The sequence below is a fragment of the Gavialis gangeticus genome, unplaced genomic scaffold (genome assembly GCF_001723915.1).
Source record: "Gavialis gangeticus isolate Ggan-Ray unplaced genomic scaffold, GavGan_comp1, whole genome shotgun sequence".
Lineage (NCBI taxonomy): Eukaryota > Metazoa > Chordata > Crocodylia > Gavialidae > Gavialis > Gavialis gangeticus.
In genome coordinates this window covers 48960836-48972933 of record NW_017729006.1, presented here as the reverse complement: position 1 = coordinate 48972933, position 12098 = coordinate 48960836, and the positions used below count along the sequence as shown (strand labels likewise).

General features: G+C 46.9%; 1 protein-coding gene across 1 annotated transcript in view; it reads left to right on the top strand.

The window, feature by feature from the left end:
- The window catches only part of GABBR2 (gamma-aminobutyric acid type B receptor subunit 2), a 1245145-nt gene that overhangs the window by 822994 nt on the left and 410053 nt on the right, over window positions 1-12098 (top strand). The gene's annotated exons all lie outside the window — the stretch shown is intronic.

The following is a 12098-nucleotide window of genomic DNA, read 5'->3' as shown; positions in this document are numbered from 1 at the left end:
TGGGACCTGTGTGATTCAGCTGATTCGGCAGCAGCCAAATCTCCGAATCAGATTTGGCCAAATCAATTCGAGACAGTGGTTCAAATCACTGAATCAAATCACTGTCACCCAAATCAGCTAAATCCAAATCTGAAGCAAATACTAGCCACTTTGCACAGTCCTGTTATACACATTATGAGTAAGTTAACCTAATTTATTATTTTATGTATTCGTGGTCCCAATCTATGACTTCGTAAATTTTTTGTACCCTAAATTTAGAAATCCTTCTCAGTTAACAAGCGAAGTCGGTGAGCAAACCTCAGATTGTGTAGATAATTAGTCCGTGTGCAATTGGTGATTTATCAACTTTGAAATGGACCTCGGCAAGTAAGGTCTTTAAAGACACGACAGACAAAACATTAGCACAAACGAAGAAGGGGGAAAGACTTACTGCATTTCCAGCTATCTATTGTGGGTCCAGTCTCTGCTGCAGTAACTGGAAATAAAGTGTGGTGATGAAACATCCCTTTCATTCAATTTAGAAGTTGCCCGGGTCTGGTTTCCACTTACTGAGGAATTGAAGTAGACACACAAAACAATTACAGCAGATTGTCTGACATGCTTGTGAGTGTTAAGTTCCCTTGCCCTCCTTTTAAACTGGCTTTCCTGTTTCATCAGCCCACTGCCTAAGTCTCTGGACTCTTTCCAGGAAGGCTCAGAAGGGTGGTGGTGCACTCAAAACAGAGTAATCACTTGTGTGGCTCATAACTTCTCCAGATGTGAGAGGATTTAGGACCTGGTGATAGGAAAAGAAGCCTTCCAAAAAATATCTCATCTCACCGTTCACTGGTATTACGAATCTAATTAACTGTTTCATGTGGCCCTGGGCTCTCTGGAATTAGCTACTATATTCTTTGATCATACAGCACTGATAAGACAATCCTGCTAGACTGAGGATTTTGTGGGAACAGAAAAAAACAATATAATATTCTTTATTCTTTGTTTTTCTGATGTGGAACACCTTGTAAGAAGTGCAGGGTGAAGTAAAATCAGCTAACTATCCAGGAAGCTTTTCAGAGACCCCAAATTCCTAGTTTTCATCCCCAGCTGGATCTTTATCAGTTAGCCTGATACCTGTACTCTCCTACTAGCGACTTTACAAGCCTGGAACAGCATATCCTTTCAAGGAACCTTAAAAATGAAAACAATGGACTAAAGTAACACAAACCAAGGGATAACATGGTAATTATCACTCTGGCTGTTCACTGACATTTAAAAGGATTTAATAATGTATAATAATGTTTTAAATCATTATTGTGCTAAAAGCCCCCCAAAAAACTCAACTATTTATATTTTCCATGAAATCAAGCTCTTATCTGAAAAATGTTTACGCTACTGTTTGTTCATGTGCCATGGTTTTTGACAAATTCATGGCTCTCCACAGCATTCATATCATATAGTGTATCTGTGTTGGAGGTAGCAGGCAGAATAACTGCAATGATAGGACCTATCTGCCTCCTGACAGGAGCCCATGTGCTGACTTTGAATGGACTTGTCCAGTAGGAGCCACTGGGGTTGGCTGGGAAATAAGGCTATTGTGTTTGGACTTGTGTGAGGATCCAGTGAGAACCTCTATATAGGGTGCAGAAAGGCTAGATTAGTGGGCAAAAAGATGTTGTACTGCATCCTCCAGAGAGTGTGAACTGAGTCCTTGACACCTGCCTTTCTGACCCATGTTGACAGTGGAGGTTTTACTCAAGTATTTTTGCAGACTGAAATTTTAGCTACTTGAAAAAACCATGCCAATATGATTGGACAGAAATGCACAATTGCAAATGTTTTGAGATGTGCAGCCATGTGCACCATCTATATATAATCTACCATTTGGTGTCTGTGAACTAATGTTACAGGAATTAATCATACATGAATGAGATGATAATTAGATACTAGACTGTTGATATTTGGATTTCATTCAGATACCCAAATTCAAAATATCAGGCTATCCACCTCCCACCCCTCTCAGGGGTGCACAACTTCTTCTGATTTTGATGAGACCCTTCTTCTCCCAACAGCCACCAAAGTTCTGCTTGCTCTTTATAGGGAAGCAGCTAGAAGCTTCCCTTTCCTTTCCTTGGTGGAGTCCCTGGCCCATCTATCTCCTGCCATCTGGCTTCTTGGGTGGAATGAAAAGAAAGATCCCTTTAAATTATCATGATTTCTTGATTAGTGCTGTGTTTCTCTGAGGCACCCCAGACTTCATCAAAAAGGTGGTGTTTTTCTTTTTGTGTTTTTGTTTGGTGACAGTGGCTGCACCTACATGAGATGCTGCTCCGCAGTGGCAACGAGCTACAGTGCAGTAGTGTTGGGGGGGCACTAACCATGATGAGATGCTGCTGCGTAGCATCAGGAAAAAAACCATGCAGGATCTCTACTCCTCAGTAATGCTGGTTACTGCACAGTCATTTAGTACTTGGTTATGCAAGTACTAAAAGACTGCACAGCAACAACTGTGCAGACTGCCACTCATGTAGACGTGACCACTATTTCCTAAAAGTATTTCCACAGTTTTGAGATCCCAAGAGAATCCGTGATCCACTGGGGGACAGAGCATGAAGCATTTGAAATATGTATAAGGATATTCTTGAGCAATATCATGCTGCCTCAAAAGTTGTCCCATGTTTGGACACTTTTTTTGTCACCAACAGCAGTTCATAATATTTCCATCCATTTGAAACTCCCATTGTCTGTGTGATAATTGGTCTAGTTCCATGATGCTCTTGGGGCCATACATCAGCAAAGCAAGGACATTTCAATAGGATGACTTCTTTGTATATGGATGTGGTTTGAGACCCTATTTGACACCAAAAGGCAATGACAGAAGTTATCCATTAGTGCCGTGTTTTTTAAATTGTGTTTGCAGAACTCATGATAGGAACCTAAGGATTCTGCAAAGAGACTCGGGGGTAATGGAAGACTGGGCTGGGAGGTGGTATGATGCCATTCCCAGGCCAGGTCTTTTTGATCCACGTCAGCTTACACAGCCCATAGAGCCAGGAGTATGTGTTCCATGCCAGAGGAAGTGATATGGAAGGATTCCTTGACTTTAAGAAGTTTGAAAACCACTGCAGTAGTCTAAAGAGAAACTTAAGTCATCCGAGTCCCAAGGGACATGGTTGTATGTTGATTTATTGATCCTAGCCCAATATATTGTAGAATTCTGTTTTGTTATGTCTGGTGAAACCTTTAGATATGTCCACCTCAGTCAGAGTAAAGTATCACCTTGGGATTTTTGTGGGGAATAGCCCATGATTTTAAATAAAAACTAGTAATGAAACCTATGGCATGACCAACTGCAGGAACCCTGGCAGCAATCCCCACCTGGCATGGCTGTTCAGCACAACTATGTGCTACCTGATGGGCTGGGAAGTGCAATAGGTCCCCCATTTAAGCAAACCTGTGGTGACTGAGCAACGGTTGTTCAACTCTTACGCTTCTGAGAGTGGCTTTTGACTTCTGTGAGGTGTCACTACTCTACTTGGTTGCTGCACTGGCAGGAAAATGAGCCCACCCCTAGCCTGGACTTAACGAGCAGCAGGGCAGACAGTGATGAACTGTCTGCACAACTAGTCTCCTATAGACTGTTCTGCCCACAACACCTTGCCTTAAATCTGGTCCTTGTTCTTGAGCTCCTGGTCCCTGTTGTCTGGTTCCTCCCCTTGGTTTGTTCATAACTATGACTCTCAGCTCTTGACCATAGCCTGTCTCTTGATTCCTGATTCTGGCCCCCAACTTTGGTTTGCCACACAGCTCTGGGTTCTGGTTCCTCCTTTGGCTAGTCTGCTGGCTCCTGACTTAAGTTCCTGGTCCAGCTAACTACTAGGGATGACTGAATGTCTCTGTCTCTGACAGTTTGTTCCTGATGTGATTCATGTCTGTCAGGCTCCCTCCTCTCAGCCAAGGCTCTTACCACTGCAAATGTATCGGTTAACTACCAATATGCTTGTTAACAGACTTTGGGTGTTTAATTACACATGCTCAGGGTGGGGTGGGGGGCACTTTACTTAGAGTGGTTCTGAGAGTTGCCCTAATTAAAGTGCTCATAGCATCAAGTGTATTCAGTGTCCTGCACTTCAAAGTGGTGCAGGGACACTGAATACATGTGATGTGGAGGCTGCTGCAGTATGCTAATTATCACACTCTAGCAAACTCAAATTAAGCAAGTCTGCTCCAGCTAATAAGCATGCATCAGAGCAGATGTCCGGCACATGTATAAGTGCTCTTTATGGTGAGCTGAGTTCCAACAGCTCTGCTCCACTGTGTGTATTTAGAAATATATTGTTCCCAGCTCTGCACTTTAGAAATGGAAAATACCTATAGAAACACTAGAAGCCTATTCAATTTTTGGAAAATTTTGAAAGTTTAGATCTGTTATCTAAATATAGAGGTACATGTCAGATGCTGAAAGAAAGTGTCCAGCAGAGCAAGACAAACCAAGTTCAAGGTCTTGATTTCCCCTACTTTGAGCTGTACATAGAAATGCTATGGCACTGTCAGGCAGCAGAGGTGTGCCATACTCCCCTGGTAAATGCTGTCATTAAAAAGGCCTCCTTGTAAGGATATCAGAGTCAGGGCACTGTGACAGCAATACTTGGGCCATGTTATCCAGATACTGCTTTTGTTTCCTGCCTAATACTGGCTTGGCAGTGGGACATGGTTAGCAAACACTGTGGTGAAAGAAACTAACTTAACCCTCTGAGATGGAATTAGGAGGGCAATGTAGACCCCTCAGGTGTCTGACTGGCAGAGAATGGATTAACTGCATTGATCTGAACAAGGAGAAACTGCAGCTGATGGCAAAGAACAGTTATAGTTCAGTGCAAATTGGGTCCTTTTTTGTTTTAAAGCAAAATAGTTATTTTTGCCTCAATTGAAATGACTTGAAATCTTGAAAAAAGTGATTCATGCTGGATTGTGTATACTTCTCCTCAAGAACTAGCTTTTTATCAATGAATAACACGATTTGGCATGCCAGCATTCCACCATGATATATGGACTGAACTTTTTGTAACCCACCATTATATACAAAAAAGGTGAAGGAGGATAAAAGAGGAAGAGACCAGTAACTATACAATTTACTGAGCATAATACAGTTTTACAGATGTGCATCCTAAAACTTCAGGGCATTGTGACAGCACTGGCCCAAGGTTGGCTGGAACACCCCCCTATGTCGGGTTCACATGAGCAGGGGCGTGCCCACAAGTAGTAGTGGCACAAATTTGTGCTTCTACTTTGTGCCACAATGCATGCCCCGCTCGTGTGCTGCCTGCTCCCCTCTCTCCACATGCTTTGGAGCCCCTGGGCTGAAGCACCCTGCACCCCAGCCAGCCTCTTCCTGCCTAGTTGGGGTGCAGTGTGCCTCGAGATGGTGGAGCAGGCAGCCTTGGGCTGGCTGTTCCCGTCTCTGTGTGCCTCAGCATGGGGGCTCCACTGCAGAGACCCCCCACTGAAGCACATGGAGCCGTTGCACTGAGGCATGCTTCTCCCCAGCCAGCTGCACAGCTGGCTGGGGCGCAGTTTGCCTTGAGACAGGGGAGCAAGCTAGCTGGGGTGCAGTGTGCCTCAGTGTGGGGCTCCATATGCCTCAGTGTAGAGCAGGGGTGGGCAATATATGGCCCGTGGGCCAGATCTGGCCCACGAGCGCATTCTATCCAGCCTACAGGGCCTCTAAAAATATTTAGAAAATTAAAATTTATCTGTGACAGGAATCAAGGGCAATACAACCCACGAGAAGCCCTGGAGAGCTCCTGCAACAGCAGGGCCCACCCTGCCCTGCCCCAGCGTGGGAAACTCAAGTAAGGGGGGCACGGTATGGGGAAGGGCAGGGAAGGAGCTAGTGCTGAGTGCAGGGGAAAAGCAGCCCCTCGCTCACCCCATGGCTGGTGCCCCACACTGCAGCCACTCGCAGCCCACCTGGTGCTGCCTGTGCCTGCTCCAGATAGCCCCACGTGGGCTGCAAGCGGCTGCAGCAGGGAGTGGCAGTCACAGGGCAGGGGAGTAGCCACTTTTCCCCCATGCTTTGCACCAGCTTCCTCCCTGCCAGCAAGCAGGGGGTCAGGGCTGCACACTGCCCCCCACCTTTACCACAGGGCTGGGGGTGTTGGGAGTGAGCAGGTATGGGAGCAGGGCCCGCACCCATGTCCCAGAGCCAGTGCCAACAGGGCCCAGAGCAGGGCAGCAGGGGTACAGGGTCCCGGCTGGCAGGGGCTCTATGGAGCCAGGCCAGCTCCCTGCTTTCCCTACTGCTGCAGCCTAGCCTGGCTCTACAGACCCCTGCCAACCTGTGCCCTGTTCTGGCCCCACCAGTGCTGGCCCTGAGACACTGGGACATTGGTCCCAAGATGGTGACCAGGGGGAAGGACACCTGTCAGGGGGTGGGGCTACCCATGCTGCCCTCAACTTGAAATAATTGCCTGCCCTGGTGTAGAGGCTGTACCCAGGCTGAGGCACGCAGAAACAGGGAAGCAGCCAGCCGAGGGTTGTCTGCTCCCCTGTCTTGAGGCACCCTGCACCTCAGTCAACCACAGAGTGCCTGGTTGGGTCATAAGATGCCTCAGCACAGAGTCTATACAGCGTGCGAAGATGGGAGAGCAGGTAGCTCTGGGCTACCTGTTGCCCCATCTGTGTGTGTGTCCTGGCGCTTGCTACTTTAGCGTGGATTGCACCATTTTTTTCCAGGATTTTTTTTTTTTTTTACTACCGAAAAATCCTGGCAGCAAATTTTGCCCTGGCACTGCCAATTAGCAGTGCCATGGACTGTTTAATGTGCAACTCATGTGGTTTGCAGTGCCACAAACCACACATGCCTGCACATGTGGATCCAGCTCTAGAGGCCAAATTAGTCCCAGCCCTTACTCTGTCTCTTCAGCATACTCCCCTTTGCTATCTTTCCTGCCACCCTTGATGTAACTTTTTAGGACATAGAGAAGCTGCCCCAGAGTCTTGGAGTGATCTTGGCACTGGTTCTGTCTCTCCAGGTCTTATTGTTTTGGGGCACTAATCGTGGCTCTCTTGCCCCTAACTGAGCCTTGGGGCTCTAACCATCGTCTCCAGCATCCCCCATAGCCACACTCATGCCTCAAAGATGTTACTCCAGTTTGGTCCCTCAGCTCAGGAGTTGTCCCTCTCAGCATTAGCCCTCTTCTCTGGCTTGGGCATCTGGACACCTGGCTCTTCAGTGCTCCAACACCTGGTGTTCCTCAGGCACCTTCCTGTGGCCTCCTTACCACCCCTATAGCCATTACTGATCCTAGCACAAAATGCAACACCCCTGATGTAAGCTTATACCCCCACCTCAGGTCTCTATACTCTGCAAGCTCCTATCTCCGCTGCCAGCTTCCTTGCAGCCAGGAGGTATTTCCTGTCCAGGAAGCAGGGCTTGACTAACTGCGTTGGTTGAGGGCTGACCTTTTATCCCCCTTAGCTTCTTCCTTTCCCAGTCACATGGCCCCCTTAGCTCCTTCAGTGACCCTAGATATCCCTCCCTTGGCTCAAGGAGCTGCCTGCTTCTCTTTGCTGCAGTTTACCCATCAGAAGTACTTATTTGATAGCCTTGACCTCCTATTACAGGCGTGAAAATTATATGGGCAAATAGATTAAATTATTTTTCTAAAATCTGATTGGAGGGAAAGGTGTGTCTACACAGTAGACACAGACCAACTGCCTTCTTAATCAGAAATAGCAGAAGCACATCTGTGCAGCACTTTGTGTAGGCTAATTAACATCACTAAGGAACAGAGCCAGTTATCCTATCCCTAAATTAATTAGCCCCTACAGCACCAGGCAGAATCAGCTCCATTTCTTCTGGTTGAAGAGGCAGCCCTTGTGCAGCAGTGCAGAATGCTGGCTGTAAGGGTGATAATTCTTTTCTTTCTTGGTCATTTCTGCAGCCCTTTTTCATTGTGTACAGGCCATTTTTGACATTTATGCACCCAGAGGTATTCTGTTCTTAAAAGTTTGAAAACAGCTAAGTCATCACACAGATAGGTGACAGAATGTGAGCAACTTTTCACCTTTCCCACCAACTAGCTGAGTGGCTAGTGTACTCGCTTGGGAACGTGGATCTAGGCTTACCACCAACTAAAGGGAACTTGAGTCAGGAGGTCCCTTATATCCCAATGCAGCACTCTAACCACTACAGCACAGGTCAGCTGTGCTGCTGTCCCTTCTCCAGCACTCTTTTTGAAGTGGCCCTGCGAAGACCCGGCAGAGGGAGGTATGTGGGGCCAAGAAGAAGGAAACAGGCCAGGAAACCAGGAAAGATGTGGCTTAGTGAGGTGTCCACTGCCCTGCACCCATTTTTTTCTAGTAGTGGTGTTATTGCCTCCGTTCCAAAGGAGTACTGGGTTTTGGCCCACTCCATAGTCAGTCTTTTAAGGAAAGTACATGTCCACAATGGCCACATGTATATGCAATAGCTGCTATTGCTCTTGCTCAGTTTGCACAACTCTATGGTGTGCAGCGATACAGGAGAAGGAGTAGAATTGTCCAGGAGTAGAATTTCTCTGGGTGTGTAAGGTACTATGTAGACACTGTTGTTGTTAACAAAATAGGAGTTGACTTTCCTCAAATACATATTTTTGCCAGCAGTTTTTCTTCATTTAATTTGTGGTTGAACCTTAAATTAAGATGTTGGTAGCTATTCCATAGCTAGGGATACACTGAGATTTGCATTTAAATTAAAACTGGAGTCCCTTGTTTTAAAACATAATGTCCACATTTGATACTACTACTCTTTGTATGACCAGGTTGCTTTACAGGAAAAGTTTACTAACTTCTTCAATGAAATCATTTATCAATCCACCATTTTTAAACAATGGTCCTTGTTCCTTGTCTGTTGGTTCCCCTGTCTCTTCGGGGACATACAGAATGACTGCAGAAGAACTTCATTGCCTTTTTCTGAGTTGAAGTGACAGAACTGTCAAGTTAAATCATTTGCTTATATTTTCTAATGCTACCAGCTCATTCTCCTGCTCAGCACAGAAACTATAGTAAGGCAAGCTTACCAACAATAAGCATTCATGGGGAAGTGGTGGAGAAAGAGTAGGCAGGTTGAAGGAAATTTCTATTAAAATGGAGGTAAGTAGAGATAGGGGGAGACAGTCACCTCCTGCCCAAGGGCAGGAGTTGTCAACTGGGGGTACACGTACCCCTAGGGGTACTTTAAAAGATTGTAGGGAGTACACATGGGCAGGCCGGTGGGTGGGTGGGCAGGGATGAAGTGTGCCCCAGGGTGCGGTGGCAGCATCTTCCCCAGGGAGGCAGAGGGATGCGCTGGGCGCCACGGCTCCACATAGCACACTACAGCACTTCCCTGTCCCCCACCGCAGCTTATTCTCCTGATTGGCTGCTACCCCCTTACAGCAGAGCTATGAGGGTCTGAATAGCAGGGGGTGGTGGGGAGTGTGTTCTATGCCCGGCCCCAGCTGGGCACAATTGCCCGGGTGCAAGGCCCATGAGCAGCTGGCGGAGCCACACATGCAACCAGCTGTGGGAAAGCAGCACAGGGTGCAGGGCGTGGTGGCGGTGGCAGCAATGGCAATAGCAACGGCAGCTGTATGTGCAGATGCCTGAAAGTGGTTACTGTAAATTGAATTACTGCCTGATTAATCTTGCTCCTGGGCCTGCTAGCCCAGTGGGGCACCTTTGGCAGTGCAACCACTCTCCCTGCAGGGCAGTGGGGCTCCAGCAGCCACCCTGGATAGCCCCTGGACTCAGTACTCCTTTGGAACTAAGGTAATAGCACAGGTACTAGAAAAAAATGGATGCAGGGCAGTAGACACCCCACTGGGTTCTACTCATGGCCCTACATGCATACATGCCACAGGAACCTCCCATCTTGTAGCCAAGTTGGCTATAGTGAGGGCCCTGTCTCATCTAACTAAGCCATCTTTCCTCTGGAGTGCCTTCCTCCTGGCTCCACTTATCTTTCCCTTCTGGCTGCCCAGAGGGCTAGCATCAAGCCAATGGTTGAAATGTGTTCTGGATAATGAGTGGCCCACGGCCTGGTCATTGGAGCTGTTTACTGGGAAGTACAAAATGAAGACTCCAGTCCCCTCTGTAGGAGGGGACCCAAGAACCAGGATCTTCCAGACCCTGAGCAGGTACTCTAGCCATTAATTTATATGAGCTAAACACTGATCATCTACATTGAGACAGCTCTTCCTCTACCCGTGTCCCAGACATGGTTTTTCTGCAGTCAAAGTCTGGAGACTTAAACAGCATTACGCACGTTCCTTGGTGATTTTATTTCCCCCAGGCACCTATGTAACCAGAGTACAGTCTATCAAGCATGCTCAGAAGGGAAGTGCGGTGTTAGCACAGCTATCGGAAATCCAAACTGTGCATAAGTCTACCAAGACTGGCAATTTCATGGTTATGTAAGTGGCACTTAGGTGCTTAATACGTGATACATTTGAAACCTGGTCTCCCTTTTGATCCGATGATGTTAAAAAAACACAACTGTGCAGGCCTCTATCATTTGTCAGTGTGTTTCTAATGAATAGGGTGTTATCTTTCTCAATAGTGAGTGTCTTTGGAAGAATACTTTCAAAGCAAGTGAAATGGTGAACAGTCTTTATTCTTGTTCCTGTGGTGATGTTGAATGGTGCAAAGCTTGTCTTCAAAGATGATTAGAGAAGCACATTGGTTTTCCTTATATTTATTGTGTTCCCAAAACTGATCTATGCCTCAAAGAGGTGGATTGTGGATCTCTTTCTGGTGTTGTTCTCTGTGAGGTACTTTGGTACAGTCAGCAGCCCAGTACAGTTCTCAAATGTCTGTGCAAGATGCTGTACTTCTGACCTTCAGTCTGCAAACAGGCATTTCTCCTGGGAGCACACAGTGAAAATGCCTCTCCTGGCATGCCTCAGCAGCAAAAAGAGTGCAGGAGCTATAATACACTTCTGCTTTGTCCCAATTTGAATTACTATCTGTTTTGTTGCCGTTGTGCAACATGTTGCCATACATTCCATCATTTGGGAGGACTCAGTATAAGCACTGCTTGAGATAATTACCTCCTGTTCTGTAGATTTCTACAGGGATACCATCTGACCCAGCAGCATTATTATTTCTTTATTGATGAGTTGTTGTCATGACCTTCAGGAGAATCACTGGGTGCATCCAGACATGCATCAGGAGAATCACTGGGTGCATCCAGACGTGCACACATGCACTTTGCAGCATCTCAAAGGATTTTGAGGTGCTGCAAAGTGCACATGGCGCATATGAAAATTAGATACTGGGAACTCCTAGTATCTTAAAAAATGCAGGAAAAAAGTAGGGTGGCACACATGGCTGCAGCATGCATTGCCTGAAACAGGAGCCTGGCTGGCCAGAGCCAAGCTCTGGCTGCCAGCTAGGCTCCACATGCCTGGATTGCCAATGCTGCAGCATTAGGAGGCCCCTAGGATTACAAGTAAGGCTGCTGGGGCTAGCCCAGGTGCTGGCCCCAGCATCCCCTACCCTACCCTACCCGGGGCGAACTGCCACACACCAGAGTACGCACCATGCAGGGCAGTTCCTTGGGGACAAGTAGCAACAGCACAACTATGTGCCACTGCTATTTGTCCCCAAGGAAATGTACATGTGCACTCATTTGGATGTGCCCACTGAGTGCAGGTCACAGTAGATGTTGTGAGACCTCCTAGGCTCCCTGAAGAATGCCTGTCCACAGTAGTTGTCTAAGCTCAGTCCAAGCAGCAGAGAACTGTCTGGGCAACAGACTGCTTTGATGTGCCTCTGACCTGCTTGGAAATTATACATCTGATTCTGTGCTCTGAACCTCTGGTTTGAACCCCTCTGCCTATTCCATATTTTTCCTGTTCCTGATTGCTTCTGTTCTTGGACCTGCCAGCTTGGCTCAACTATTTGCCTTAACCACAACCTCATCTCAACCTTCAGCTTGATATCCCAGACTCAGTCTGATTGTCTGATTACCTACCTCCAGCTCGGGTTTGGAACTGGATCAGTCCCAACTCAGCCCTAGCTCATTACATGTGCTATTTACTATAACCCCCAAACTTTAAAGATCGGCTTCCCTCATTCACCATCCAGGAAACATG